The sequence below is a fragment of the Pseudophryne corroboree genome, chromosome 4 (genome assembly GCF_028390025.1).
Source record: "Pseudophryne corroboree isolate aPseCor3 chromosome 4, aPseCor3.hap2, whole genome shotgun sequence".
In the NCBI taxonomy this organism is placed as follows: domain Eukaryota; kingdom Metazoa; phylum Chordata; class Amphibia; order Anura; family Myobatrachidae; genus Pseudophryne; species Pseudophryne corroboree.
In genome coordinates this window covers 744,078,110-744,093,390 of record NC_086447.1, presented here as the reverse complement: position 1 = coordinate 744,093,390, position 15,281 = coordinate 744,078,110, and the positions used below count along the sequence as shown (strand labels likewise).

The following is a 15,281-nucleotide window of genomic DNA, read 5'->3' as shown; positions in this document are numbered from 1 at the left end:
ATGCCACAAATCCACAGGAGAGTCCAATTGGGGTAAGCCATTCCGCGATGATCTTCCTCAGTTGCCGTAAGAGGTTTTCAGCTGTGTGCGTATTCTGGAAAGCGGTGATACAAAGCGTAGCCTGCCTAGGAAAGAGTTGGCGTTTGCGAGATGCTGCTACTGGTGCCGCCGCTGCTGTTCTTGCGGCGGGAGTCCATACATCTACCCAGTGGGCTGTCACAGTCATATAGTCCTGACCCTGCCCTGCTCCACTTGTCCACATGTCCGTGGTTAAGTGGACATTGGGTACAACTGCATTTTTTAGGACACTGGTGAGTCTTTTTCTGACGTCCGTGTACATTCTCGGTATCGCCTGCCTAGAGAAGTGGAACCTAGATGGTATTTGGTAACGGGGGCACACTGCCTCAATAAATTGTCTAGTTCCCTGTGAACTAACGGCGGATACCGGACGCACGTCTAACACCAACATAGTTGTCAAGGCCTCAGTTATCCGCTTTGCAGCAGGATGACTGCTGTGATATTTCATCTTCCTCGCAAAGGACTGTTGAACAGTCAATTGCTTACTGGAAGTAGTACAAGTGGGCTTACGACTTCCCCTCTGGGATGACCATCGACTCCCAGCAGCAACAACAGCAGCGCCAGCAGCAGTAGGCGTTACACGCAAGGATGCATCGGAGGAATCCCAGGCAGGAGAGGAATCGTCAGAATTGCCAGTGACATGGCCTGCAGGACTATTGGCATTCCTGGGGAAGGAGGAAATTGACACTGAGGGAGTTGGTGGGGTGGTTTGCGTGAGCTTGGTTACAAGAGGAAGGGATTTACTGGTCAGTGGACTGCTTCCGCTGTCACCCAAAGTTTTTGAACTTGTCACTGACTTATTATGAATGCGCTGCAGGTGACGTATAAGGGAGGATGTTCCGAGGTGGTTAACGTCCTTACCCCTACTTATTACAGCTTGACAAAGGGAACACACGGCTTGACACCTGTTGTCCGCATTTCTGTTGAAATACCTCCACACCGAAGAGCTGATTTTTTTGGTATTTTCACCTGGCATGTCAACGGCCATATTCCTCCCACGGACAACAGGTGTCTCCCCGGGTGCCTGACTTAAACAAACCACCTCACCATCAGAATCCTCCTGGTCAATTTCCTCCCCAGCGCCAGCAACACCCATATCCTCCTCATCCTGGTGTACTTCAACACTGACATCTTCAATCTGACTATCAGGAACTGGACTGCGGGTGCTCCTTCCAGCACTTGCAGGGGGCGTGCAAATGGTGGAAGGCGCATGCTCTTCACGTCCAGTGTTGGGAAGGTCAGGCATCGCAACCGACACAATTGGACTCTCCTTGTGGATTTGGGATTTCGAAGAATGCACAGTTCTTTGCTGTGCTGCTTTTGCCAGCTTGAGTCTTTTCATTTTTCTAGCGAGAGGCTGAGTGCTTCCATCCTCATGTGAAGCTGAACCACTAGCCATGAACATAGGCCAGGGCCTCAGCCGTTCCTTGCCACTCCGTGTCGTAAATGGCATATTGGCAAGTTTACGCTTCTCCTCCGACAATTTTATTTTAGGTTTTGGAGTCCTTTTTTTTCTGATATTTGGTGTTTTGGATTTGACATGCTCTGTACTATGACATTGGGCATCGGCCTTGGCAGACGACGTTGCTGGCATTTCATCGTCTCGGCCATGACTAGTGGCAGCAGCTTCAGCACGAGGTGGAAGTGGATCTTGATCTTTCCCTAATTTTGGAACCTCAACATTTTTGTTCTCCATATTTTAATAGGCACAACTAAAAGGCACCTCAGGTAAACAATGGAGATGGATACTAGTATACAATTATGGACTGCCTGCCGAGTGCAGACACAGAGGTAGCCACAGCCGTGAACTACCGTACTGTACTGTGTCTGCTGCTAATATAGACTGGTTGATAAAGAGATGTCTATGTAACTATGTATGTATAAAGAAGAAAGAAAAAAAAACCACGGTTAGGTGGTATACAATTATGGACGGACTGCCTGCCGAGTGCAGACACAGAGGTAGCCACAGCCGTGAACTACCGTACTGTACTGTGTCTGCTGCTAATATAGACTGGTTGATAAAGAGATGTCTATGTAACTATGTATGTATAAAGAAGAAAGAAAAAAAAACCACGGTTAGGTGGTATACAATTATGGACGGACTGCCTGCCGAGTGCAGACACAGAGGTAGCCACAGCCGTGAACTACCGTACTGTACTGTGTCTGCTGCTAATATAGACTGGTTGATAAAGAGATGTCTATGTAACTATGTATGTATAAAGAAGAAAGAAAAAAAAACCACGGTTAGGTGGTATACAATTATGGACGGACTGCCTGCCGAGTGCAGACACAGAGGTAGCCACAGCCGTGAACTACCGTACTGTACTGTGTCTGCTGCTAATATAGACTGGTTGATAAAGAGATGTCTATGTAACTATGTATGTATAAAGAAGAAAGAAAAAAAAACCACGGTTAGGTGGTATACAATTATGGACGGACTGCCTGCCGAGTGCAGACACAGAGGTAGCCACAGCCGTGAACTACCGTACTGTACTGTGTCTGCTGCTAATATAGACTGGTTGATAAAGAGATGTCGTAGTAGTATGTATGTATAAAGAAGAAAAAAAAACCACGGTTAGGTGGTATACAATTATGGACGGACTGCCTGCCGAGTGCAGACACAGAGGTAGCCACAGCCGTGAACTACCGTACTGTGTCTGCTGCGACTGGATGATAAATGATATAAAAAATATATATATATCACTACTGCAGCCGGACAGGTATATATTATATATTATATAATGACGGACCTGCTGGACACTGTCTGTCAGCAGAATGAGTTTTATTTTTATAGAATAAAAAAAACAACAACACACAAGTGAAGTCACACGACGAGTGTTTAACTTTTTCAGGCAATCACAATATAAGTATACTACTAACTATACTGGTGGTCAGTGTGGTCAGGTCACTGGTCAGTCACACTGGCAGTGGCACTCCTGCAGCAAAAGTGTGCACTGTTTAATTTTAATATAATATTATGTACTCCTGGCTCCTGCTATAACCTATAACTGGCACTGCAGTGCTCCCCAGTCTCCCCCACAATTATAAGCTGTGTGAGCTGAGCAGTCAGACAGATATATAATATATATAGATGATGCAGCACACTGGGCTGAGCCTGAGCAGTGCACACAGATATGGTATGTGACTGAGTCACTGTGTGTATCGCTTTTTTCAGGCAGAGAACGGATATATTAAATAAACTGCACTGTCTGGTGGTCACTCACTATATAATATTATGTACTCCTGGCTCCTGCTATAACCTATAACTGGCACTGCAGTGCTCCCCAGTCTCCCCCACAATTATAAGCTGTGTGAGCTGAGCAGTCAGACAGATATATAATATATATAGATGATGCAGCACACTGGGCTGAGCCTGAGCAGTGCACACAGATATGGTATGTGACTGAGTCACTGTGTGTATCGCTTTTTTCAGGCAGAGAACGGATATATTAAATAAACTGCACTGTCTGGTGGTCACTCACTAGTAAACTCTCTGCACTCTCTACACTTCTACAGTACTCCTCCTAGTCCTAAGCTCCAGTAAATCTCTCTCTCTTATAATCTAAATGGAGAGGACGCCAGCCACGTCCTCTCCCTATCAATCTCAATGCACGTGTGAAAATGGCGGTGACGCGCGGCTCCTTATATAGAATCCGAGTCTCGCGAGAATCCGACAGCGTCATGATGACGTTCGGGCGCGCTCGGGTTAACCGAGCAAGGCGGGAGGATCCGAGTCTGCTCGGACCCGTGAAAAAAACCATGAAGTTCGGGCGGGTTCGGATTCAGAGAAACCGAACCCGCTCATCTCTACTAGAGAGAGTGCCGATATCGTGCTGGGCTCATCTTCTTGCTCGCAGTCCTGAGGAAAGTTTAAAATGGGATACAACTTGCACGGGTTAGCATTAGTACATTTATCAGCTATACTCCTATCAGATACCAGTATGCCATTGTCTGTAGCCACTTTCTCCCCTACAATATACGGTGGTGGTGGTGCGGATGCCATCATTTTCCTGCTAGGTTTGGAACCTGCTGCGTGAGCTAGTTCCCTCTGCATATTGCCCTCTTGCTGCCATAAATTTAAACAATCTGCATGTCTAATCCTTTGTTTTCTGGATTTTATTAGACATATACTACTCCTTAAATTCTGCAATACCTCTGGATCAAAACTACCTATCCCAGGAAATTATGCTTTATCCCCCACAGTCATTCGTGTCCATTCATCACAAAAGGTCTCAGTGTGGGGACCATACTTCCCCCACATTACCAACCGAGCTGACCCCCTGGGTCTCAATTCTGCTGTCTGAACCCTGACTGAGGAACGTCCCTGTGTTGTGCACTTGGCTCCCATTGTGGACCCTTTTAACACGGGAAAACTTCCTAAAATGCTCCAAACACAGTAGTCTAACGGTGGAAGTCCTTAAAGTTCTTCCACTAACTTCTTCTACTCAGAGTACCACGGATCCGCCCTTTTTTTAGCAGACACGTGTAGCCAATGCAGGCCCTACTTCGGCCTATATCCCCTGGGCCTTTAGGAGTAACTTACCGTACCCAGTGAATATCTGCCTAAAAGACAATGTTTACACAAATCACGCTTGCATGTGCTCTACACAACGCGTATGATGACAAGATTTGCGCACAAATATGCAAAAATTCGTATCACGTTGCACCACGTATTGCTCACACAACCATGCGGTCCAATCGTACCGCTTATAGACACTTGCTATCTATAAGTTGTAGGATCACTGGAGTCTTCACACTGTGCTCCAAAACAGCCGGAGTGTAATACCAAGAAAACAACACCTTTAAAAAGCTTTATCACACTCCGTTGCACGTATTCACCTAGACCGTGCTCACCAAGTTCACCGAGTTTCACCGAGTTCACCAAGCGGGGTTCAATACATTCACACCTTTTTCAGCCCACACTAACACTCTGTAGTTTTCTGATCAGAACAATATCCTTTCCTGTTAACTGATAGCTTTCCCCAGAGGTAATACAGTAGAAAAGGTTTTATTTAAACTAAATTTTGGAAACCGAGCAATTTGTGCTATTGTAGCGTGGCTACTGTTCCGCCCCTAAATTAAACAATGCTGTAGTGTAATTTGTACTTAGCGGTCGTACCCTTACGCATGTTGCGTAAACACGTTACCGTGCGTATGTCTTTACATTGCGTACGCAGTCCCCGTACTTTGTCCGAGACACGTGTACAAAAGACCGTACGTCCGCAGTTGTACAAATCCCACACTTCTATAAATGTAAGCGATATTACCTATAATCGTTTACTTAACACAACACAGTATCTTTCTGTATAAACCTGTTTAACTAGGCCAGACTGTATTTGTGTTTTAAGTTTACTTCCTTAATATTTAGTCTATATTTTAACTAAATAGCAACAAATTTCTCAGCACAGGTCAAAATGAATCTAATAATCAATACTTATGGCAACAATGCGAGCAGGTATACAAAGTACAAAGTACAGGTGTATGCTTGTGTTGTGTGCGCATTTGGCGCCAAACAGAAATTCAGACTTTTAAAAATAGCTTTGCGTATTTACCTTACGGATCCCACCAGCATCCCTACAAACCATGCAGAGCAGACGCCATCTTATCAGCAATGAGATAGGGTTTACCAGTGTATCCAACAACCAGGAGAAGGCTTACGTGGGATACATGTCCGCCCTTTGCTGATAGATAAAGTCTGCTTTAACCTGCTAGGCTGCGGGTATGAGGAAAAACCGGACGATGTCCCCAATTGATAATGTCGATATTATCTTAAACCATAAAGCTATACCTCTAAACACACTTTTACCATGGAGCCGCTGCGGCCGCTAGACTTAATACACACGCTACGTACTTTGTACGCTATTTGCGTACAGAGTCCCGTACCTTATATGGACTTAGCGTACAAACGCCGCGCTGGGGGTACAAAGTACACACAGCGCACACACACTCTTGATATACTTTAAACCTTATTAGAAATGCGATGCAATGATATTATTACACTCTAAACCTTATGCAGCAAAGCACTGCAATGATGTTACACCTTAAACCTTATGCAGCGCTGACGGTATAAAGTACCCGCAGTGCGTACACACCTTATCAATACACTCTTAAACCTTATGCAGTTAGGTAATGTAATACGCTTTAAACCCTAGCAGGGAAAAGAGGACACAACACCGATTTGTAGTTAAACACTGGGCTCCGAAACCTCAGCGTATATATCTGGAAGGGGATAACAATACAATTTATACACTACAATATACAACAGAGTAAAATGGCTACAGTCAATGTACATACGTGAGAATATTCGCTTGCGCAATCTGGTCCAGTCCTCCGCTCATCAGGAAGATAGCGTTAAGAGTCTTCTGACCGGCCAGGCAGCAACAGGCTTTTTATACACTACTTCCATAAACAATACAATGGTTACTGTAATCCCTCTGTTCATTGGACACAGAGATGCATCTTTACATTACAGGAGAGGTCATAGGTTGATTTGAAAAGGTGGGCGATGTCTTTCCCAACTGCTCTTGTGGGTGGTCTCCTCTGGATTCCCGCCGCATACATAATATACAGTAACTACAGTTTATATCTATATTCTACTTCTGCACATAACTATACGCAGGAACATGCGATCTTCCTCTAACCAACACCGGAATGTTACCCTTAAAATACCCTACAGCTGGATACTAGACATCACCTTATAACCTTAGTCTGTCCCTTCCTATCATGCAAAGGCGAATCCCTTAGTCCTGGAATCATTTAAACTGTTGATACTTGCTGATGTGGTGCAGGGGGGCTATGTGTACAATGTGCACTATTTGGGTTAAATATGTAATGTTTTCATAACCCTCTATGCGCTCACAAACTCCGCCGTAAATACCCATACCACGCGCAGGACCACGGGAGCGATCATATGCAAATTGCGGATATTTGCACGCATGGCGCAACAAGTGCACTCGCAGCGGGCATGTGTGTGTGGTTAGTACGTGCTGTTTGTATTACAATATTTTTTGACTTTGACACCCCTTTCACCGTGGATAAGCAGGGGAGAGTCCGGGGAGCTTCCTCTCAGCTGTGCTGTGGAGAAAATGGCGCTGGTGAGTGCTGAGGGAGAAGCCCCGCCCCCTCGGCGGCGGGCTTCTGTCCCGCTTAAATATAATAAAAACTGGCGGGGGCTCTTTATATATACAGTGCCTAGCTGTATATATATATATATATATATATATATATCTCTTTTGCCAGAAATGAGGTTTATATTGCTGCCCAGGGCACCCCCCCCTGCGCCCTGCACCCTGCACCCTTACAGTGACTGCCGTGTGTGAGGTGTGTGGGAGCAATGGCGCACAGCTGCATTGCTGTGCGTTACCTCAGTGAAGATCATGAAGTCTTCTGCCACCTCTGAAGTCTTCTTTTTCTTCTCATACTCACCCGGCTTCTATCTTCCGGCTCTGTGAGGAGGACGGCGGCGGGGCTCCGGGACGAACTCCAGGGTGAGACCTGTGTTCTGACTCCCTCTGGAGCTAATGGTGTCCAGTAGCCTAAGAAGCAGAGCCTTGAAACTCACAGAAGTAGGTCTGCTTCTCTCTCCTCAGTCCCTCGATGCAGGGAGTCTGTTGTCAGCAGGCTACCTGAAAATAAAAAACCTAACAAATATACTTTCTGTCAGGAAGCTCAGGAGTGCTCCCTGAAGTGCACCCATCTCCTCTGGGCACAGTATCAAACTGAGGTCTGGAGGAGGGGCATAGAGGGAGGAGCCAGTGCACACCCAGATCCAAAGTCTTTCTTAAAGTGCCCATGTCTCCTGAGGAGCCCGTCTATCCCCATGGTCCTTACGGAGTCCCAGCATCCTCTGGGACGTTAGAGAAAATAATAATAATATAAGCAGTGCTACTACAGGGGCTATTATGTGTATAAGCGGCGCTACTACAGGGGCTATTGTGTGTGTAAGCGGCACTGCTACAGGGGCTATTATGTGTATAGGCAGCGCTACTACAGGGGGTATTATGTATATAACCGGCGCCACTACTGGGGACATTGGGGGTCATTCTGAATCGATCGCAGCGGGCTTTCGTTCGCACAGCTGTGGCCGGGTCAGTACTGCGCACACACGGGGACCGTAATGTGCACGTGCGTTGTTGTCCGTCGCCAGGTAATGATGAAGGGAAAGAAGAAAGTGATCGAAGCGGCGATCGCTTGAAGATTGACTGGCAGTGGGTGTTCCTGGTCGGCAACACAGCGTCCACAGCCGTTTTCAGGGAGTGGTAAGAAAATCGCAGGCGTGTTTGAAGAAACGCAGGCGTGTCCAGGGCGGGTGTTTGACGTCAGAGCCAGGACCGAACAGGCTGAAAAGGTTGCAGCTGGTAAGTAAGTCTAGCCTTACTTACAAACTGCACAAATTTATTCCCCATAGCAGGGCTGCACAAGCGAACACAGCCTTGCTATGGGAAACCCCACCCCCCAATAGGCGAAGTATAGTTGATCGCACGGGCTGCAAAAAGCAGCTTCGTGCGATCAACTCGGAATGAGGGCCATTATGTAGTGTTCACTCTAGGCTGTTTTAGCAGGGCGCCGCGCCCTGCCCGTTTTTTAGCAGGCAAAATCCGCCCTGCCCCTTTTGCGGCGCCCTGCTAGAACAGCCGCCCGCTTCCTGCCCTCCCGGCGTGTATAGATGCCGTGCGCATGCACGCGGCATCCATTCACGCATTGGGAGAGGGCTGGGGGAAGCCCAGCACAGACGGAGGTGCTGGGCATGCCCCCAACAGTGACGTCGCCGGCCACAGACGCTCTCTATAGTAGCGTCTGTGGGCCGCCCCGCCCCCTAAAATGACGTAGACGTGGCCACGCCCCCTAATTTGTGTGGCCGCGCCCCTGTTTCGGACCCCCGGAGTCCGGCGCCCTGCCTCTTTTCACTCCTAGAGTGAACACTAATTATGTGTATAAACAGTACTACTATGTCCGGAGTAATGTGAATAAGATTGTGCTTCTATGTGGTGTAATTTGAAATGGGGTTACCATTGTGTGGCCATGCACCTTCCTTGTGAAACCACATCCCTTTTTGCCGCACACTGTCCCTTTGTAAAATATGGGAGGGCGCAAATTTATAGTTTGCAGGGAGGCGCCGAACACCCTAGCACCGGCCCTGTATGAAGCCTTAAAAAGTGATAATGTGGAGACAGATAAAGGGGGGTATTCAATTATGTCCTGATTTTTCTGCTAGCCGAAAAATCCGGACATAGCTAGTCAATGCTACCCGTTTTCTACCACATTTCCACTAGTGCAGATTCAACTTTTTAAAAAGGCGAATCTGCATCTGCAGAAAATAGTCGAAAACGGACACGTTTTCTACAAAAACACATGTATCTGCGAGTAATTCGCCAATCCATGTGTTTACCGACAGTTACAACATTTTTTGACAGTCGAAAAATCAGTACTTTAATTGAATAGGTTGAATGTAAATAAGACTTAAAAACGGCCAAAAAGCGCTGATTTTCTGGCTGTCGGATAGATAAAGTACCAGCCAATCACACACATTACACTACCGCTGCTACCCTGCACCCTCTCTTCCTACACACACTACATTACACTACTGCCACTACCCTGCACCCCCTTTCCCCGCACACACTACATTACACTTCCGCTGCTACCCTGCACCCTCTCTCCCTACATTATACTACTGCTGCTACCCTGCACCCTCTCTCCCTACACACACTACATTACACTACCACTGCTACCCAGCTCCCCTCACACACTACATTACACTACTGCCACTACCCTGCACCCTCTCTCCCTACATTATACTACTGCCACTACTCTGCACCCTCTCTCCCACACACACACACACACACACACACACACACACACACACACACACACACACACACACACACACACACACACACACACACACACTACATTACACTACTGCCACTACCCTGCACCCTCTCTCCCTACATTATACTACTGCCACTACTCTGCACCCTCTCTCCCTACACACACACACTACATTACACTACTGCCACTACCCTGCACCCCCTTTCCCCGCACACACTACATTACACTTCCGCTGCTACCCTGCACCCTCTCTCCCTACATTATACTACTGCTGCTACCCTGCACCCTCTCTCCCTACACACACTACATTACACTACCACTGCTACCCAGCTCCCCTCACACACTACATTACACTACTGCCACTACCCTGCACCCTCTCTCCCTACATTATACTACTGCCACTACTCTGCACCCTCTCTCCCGACACACACACTACATTACACTACTGCCACTACCCTGCACCCTCTCTCCCTACATTATACTACTGCCACTACTGTGCACCCTCTCTCCCTACACACACTACATTACACTACTGCCACTACCCTGCACCCTCTCTCCCCGCACACATTACATTATACTACCGCTGCTACCCTACACCCTCTCTCCCTACATTATACTACCGCTGCTACCCTACACACACTAAATTATACTACTGCCACTACTCTGCTCCCCCTTTCCCCGCACACACTACATTATACTACCACTGCTACCCTACACCCTCTCTCCCTACATTATACTACCGCTGCTACCCTACGCACACTACATTATACTACTGCCACTACTCTGCTCCCCCTTTCCCCGCACACACTACATTATACTACCACTGCTACCCTACATTATACTACCGCTGCTACCCTACACACACTACATTATACTACTGCCACTACTCTGCTCCCCCTTTCCCTGCACACACTACATTATACTACCACTGCTACCCTACATTATACTACCGCTGCTACCCTACACACACTACATTAGACTACTGCCACTACTCTGCTCCCCCTTTCCCCGCACACACTACATTATACTACCACTGCTACCCTGCACCCTCTCTCTCTACACACATTACATTATATTACTGCCATTACCCTGCACCCCCTTTCCCCGCACACACTACATGACACTACCGCTGCTACCCTGCACCCTCTCTCTCTACACACACTATATTATACTACTGCCACCACTTTACTCCCTCTTTCCCCACACACACTACATTATACTACCGCTGCTACCCTGCACCCTCTCTCCCTACACACACTACATTACAATACCGCCGCTACCCAGCTCACCTCTCCTCAGACACACTACATTACACTACTGCTGCTATCCTGTCCCCCCCCCCTCGCAGATTACCGCTGCTACCCTGCACCCCACACACGACACTACCACTACCCTGCACCCTCTTTCCCTTTTTCTTTCCTCCCACCACTGGGTTTTCAAAGCAGAAAACCCAACCTGCAGCACACACTGTTACTTTGCCACTTCTGCCCCCTCCCCCACCCACAGCACACACTTAATTTGCCACACCCAGCACACATTAATATGACACCCCCCAGCACACATGAATATGGTGCTCCCCCCGCCCCCAGCACACATGAATATGGTGCTCTCCCCCTCCCCCCAGCACACATGAATATGGTGATCACCCTTCCCCAGCACACATGAATATGGTGCTCCCCCCCCCCCCTCCTCCTTTGTTTATCAGCAGAAGAATTTACCTCAGTCAGCTCCTCTGTGGCTGGTTACTAGGGCTGCAGGCTGCTACACAGGCTGGCTGCTCCTCTTCACACGACAGCTTGCTCCTCCAGAGTCCAGAGTCAGACAGTGCACAGTCACGTGTGTATATCATGTGACTTCCTGTGTGCCCAATCTGACGCTGAAGACTGCTGTGTCTTCAGAGGTGAGGGAAGAGACGAGTTGGGGGGAGGCGCCACTGCTTCTGACTTCCACCTGACATGGGCAACGGCAAGGAGGAGAGAGGAGGGGCCGTGACACACAGGACAGTAGGAGATCTGTTCATACTAGTCATGGGTAAAGTGATTCACTGAACTGAGTTGAGACACATGACTCAGTTCAGTGAAGAGTCTCGAGTCAGTGTCTCGGCACATGAGTCATGACTCATTTGTATTTTAATGTATTGCAGAGACTGCACATGAATCAGTGAGTTGCCAGTGCTGGCAGATCAGTGCTGGACTCATGGAGAGAGTTATTCAGCTGCAGTGATTGTGCAGTGTATCTGGGGGAGGCAGCTGCTTATGCACTGATTGTTAATAATATATTAACATAGATTCACTGTTATGTTGATATATCATTAATAACCACTTATTGCATACTAGTTACAGAATATGCACATTACTTCTGGTTGAGGAGAGAAAGCTTAACAGCCATGAAACACATCATTCAGTCTGTAACTAAACCAAATAAAATGTTTATTTTTTATTTTGCATACTTTGCTAATTGGATGATTTTAGGTGGGCTTGGATTTATTATATTATCCACTCTCTAGCCTCCAGGGAGTTTGCCACCCACAATCACACTGAGCAGGATCAGTGAGCACTGAGCTGAGAGCCTTGTACCACAGGGGCTCCACCTCCTGCAGGCTTATGCTGCATGAATCAGATCCATCCACTGAGTCACTGAGTCTACACAGTGTACAGCTGTCTCAACTCACTGGCAGACTCAGGATGAATCATGATTCATGAAATGGATCAGGCACAGCACTCACTGACTGGTGAGTCATGACTGCTCCCTCCCCCCTCCCACTGGGTGTCACCTGGTACAGCCTCTGGCCAATCACATCTGAAGACACTCAGCAGAAGACACTGACTGAAGGACACACTGAGTTTCCTCCCTCTGGCTGAGAGAGGCTGCTGCTGCAGCTGTCTCGACTCATTCATACTTCCTGATGATTCGAGTCACTGTGTTGAGACAGTGAGTCAGTAGCCATCTCTAGTTCATACTGCCGGCGCCGCTGCCTGAGGCTGTCACAGCATGACAGGTTCAGCGGCAGCCGGCAGCAACACGGCGCATCAGCAAGGCAGCAGAGCGGGGAGAGCGCCTCTCGTCCTGGCGCCTCCCTGCTTTGCGGACCTTGCTGAGCGGTTAGCGCCGGCTCTGAGTAGATAATCCCCAATGAGTTTTGTGGTATCGCAGTTATGTGTTTCATAAAATCTTAGCTTTGGGGACAGTCCGATGTTTCGTGGGGCTGATGAGGCATACTGTACGTCATACAATATTTTGCTTTGACACCTCCTTAAGCTACAAACAATGGTAATATAAAAAGCAAAACATCTGTTATGAATACAATTGCTATGAATTAAAATGTTCAGGCATTGTTATATTTAAAAGATGGACAGTAATTATGCTATAAACAGGATTTGAAAAAGAAATGACGCAAGAATAGAATGGATTGTATAATATTTGTCACATATTACTATTTTATTTTTTTTAAACACATTTTATTAGATGGATCACAAAATGGTTACATTAATAACAGAACACCCAGACAAAATGGGTGTTTAGAGAACAAATGCAACTACAATAAATTGTTACATCAACAAAATGGATCCTTTTTTTTTTTTTTTCATTTTTAAAGATTAAAGTTAAGGCATTTGAAGTGGGTATCTCTCGGCGACGGAGTGGCCTTCCGTCAAAGAGAGTCAGCAGAGGAAATGAGAAGAAAAGAATACGCATGCAGAGAGCGAGTAGAAGGGGACAGAAAGGTATAGGAGACAGAGCACATCCAAACGGAGAAAAAAGGAGGGGGGGTAGAGGGGGGGTAGAGGGGTGGCCTTCAGGGGCAGGAGGTGGATAGAACCGCGGCGTACCATGTCAGGTTGCAAATGGGGAAGGAGCCTGTTGTAGGTTTAGCCACGGGGACCATACTTTATCAAATTGTTTCGACGTGTTACGTATGACTGCGGTCATATATTCCATTTTGTGGACATACCAAATTCGGGAGATTATCACCGGCATTGGTGAGGGGGTCGGGCTCTTCCAGTCCGTGGCTATTTGGCATGTCATTGCCGAAACTACATGTCGAAATAGTTTGTTTTGGTGTCTATTGAGAGTAGGAAGAGTCATGGGGAGCAAGAAGTATTGGGGGTCAGGGGGGATGGAGGTGTCAAATAAGCGCGAGAGTAAAGTAATGAGTTCACCCCAGATTTTAAAAATTTTTGGGCAAGTCCACCATATGTGTAAGAACGAACCAACATCCGCACAACCCCTCCAGCATCTATCTGGGGTGTCTGGGAACATATTATGTAGACGGGAAGGGACATAATACCAGCGGTAGAGTAATTTATAGACGTTTTCTTTAATTCTCACACATATAGAGCTAGAGGCCGCATTATCTCAGATATCTACCCAGTCTTCATTGTCTATAGTAAATCCCAGCTCTTTTTCCCATGCCAACTCATGGGGGGCCCGGGATATAGTGGGGTGGCCGTCAAGTAAGGTGTAAATATCTGATATGAGGCCCTTAGTATTGGTGCGTTTCCAGCTAATGTATTCGAAGGGGGATAGATGCCTGTGGAGAAGGGTAGTGGTAATGGTGGAGTGGAAATGTCTAATTTGCAGATAACAAAAGAAGTCCAAAGAGGGGATTACTGTTCCTTCACGGATATCTGCAAATTGTGGGAAAGTAGCGTTGGAGGTGATATCGTTAACATATAGTATACCACTCAAGCGCCAGGATGTATGCGAGGCTCTACACATACCTGGGGGGAAGGCTCGATTATGAAATAATGGAATTACCGGGGACGGGTATGGGGCCAAATTGAACCGTCTGTTTGTCAGGTTCCATGTCGCTAACGAGCGACTTACTACAGGGTGCGAGAAGGCCGCACGCGGGCGCTGGTTCCGGTGGAGCCACAATAGGGAGGATAGTGTAGCTAGACCCGTCTCCTCTGCCTCTATCCCCACCCAGACCTTCCGCGTCCCACCCTCGTTGCACCACTGTGCACATTGAGAGAGTTGCGCAGCATAGAAATATTTCTTAAAGTCCGGAATACCCAGGCCCCCGCCTCTAGAGGGGAGTTGAAGCAATTTAAGTCTAACGCGGAGACGCTTATGATTCCAGATAAAAAGGGAGGATTGGCGTTGTAGGGTCTTAAAGACGTAGGTAGGAACATAAATCGGGAGGGTCTGAAATAAATACAAAAGTCGGGGGAGCACGCTCATCTTGACGGAGTTAATTCTGCCTATCCATGAGATGAAATAGCTGGACCATTCCAATAAATCTTCCTTGATTGTCTGCAACAAGCGGGGATAATTTGCTTGGAAAAGCTGGTGGTGATGGTGGGTCAAGTACACACCGAGGTACTTGATTTTCTTTGTATACCAGTTACAGGAGAGGATAGTTTGAAGGTCTTGTT

At 47.2% G+C, this 15,281-nt stretch overlaps 1 long non-coding RNA gene across 1 annotated transcript in view; it reads right to left on the bottom strand.

Moving 5' to 3' along the window:
* The window catches only part of LOC134911737 (uncharacterized), a 62,031-nt gene extending 50,231 nt beyond the window's left edge, over positions 1–11,800 (bottom strand). The window contains exon 1 of the long non-coding RNA XR_010176805.1: positions 11,625–11,800. This is a non-coding gene — a long non-coding RNA (uncharacterized LOC134911737). The remainder of the gene's footprint in view (positions 1–11,624) is intronic.
* Positions 11,801–15,281: the final 3,481 nt, after the last annotated feature.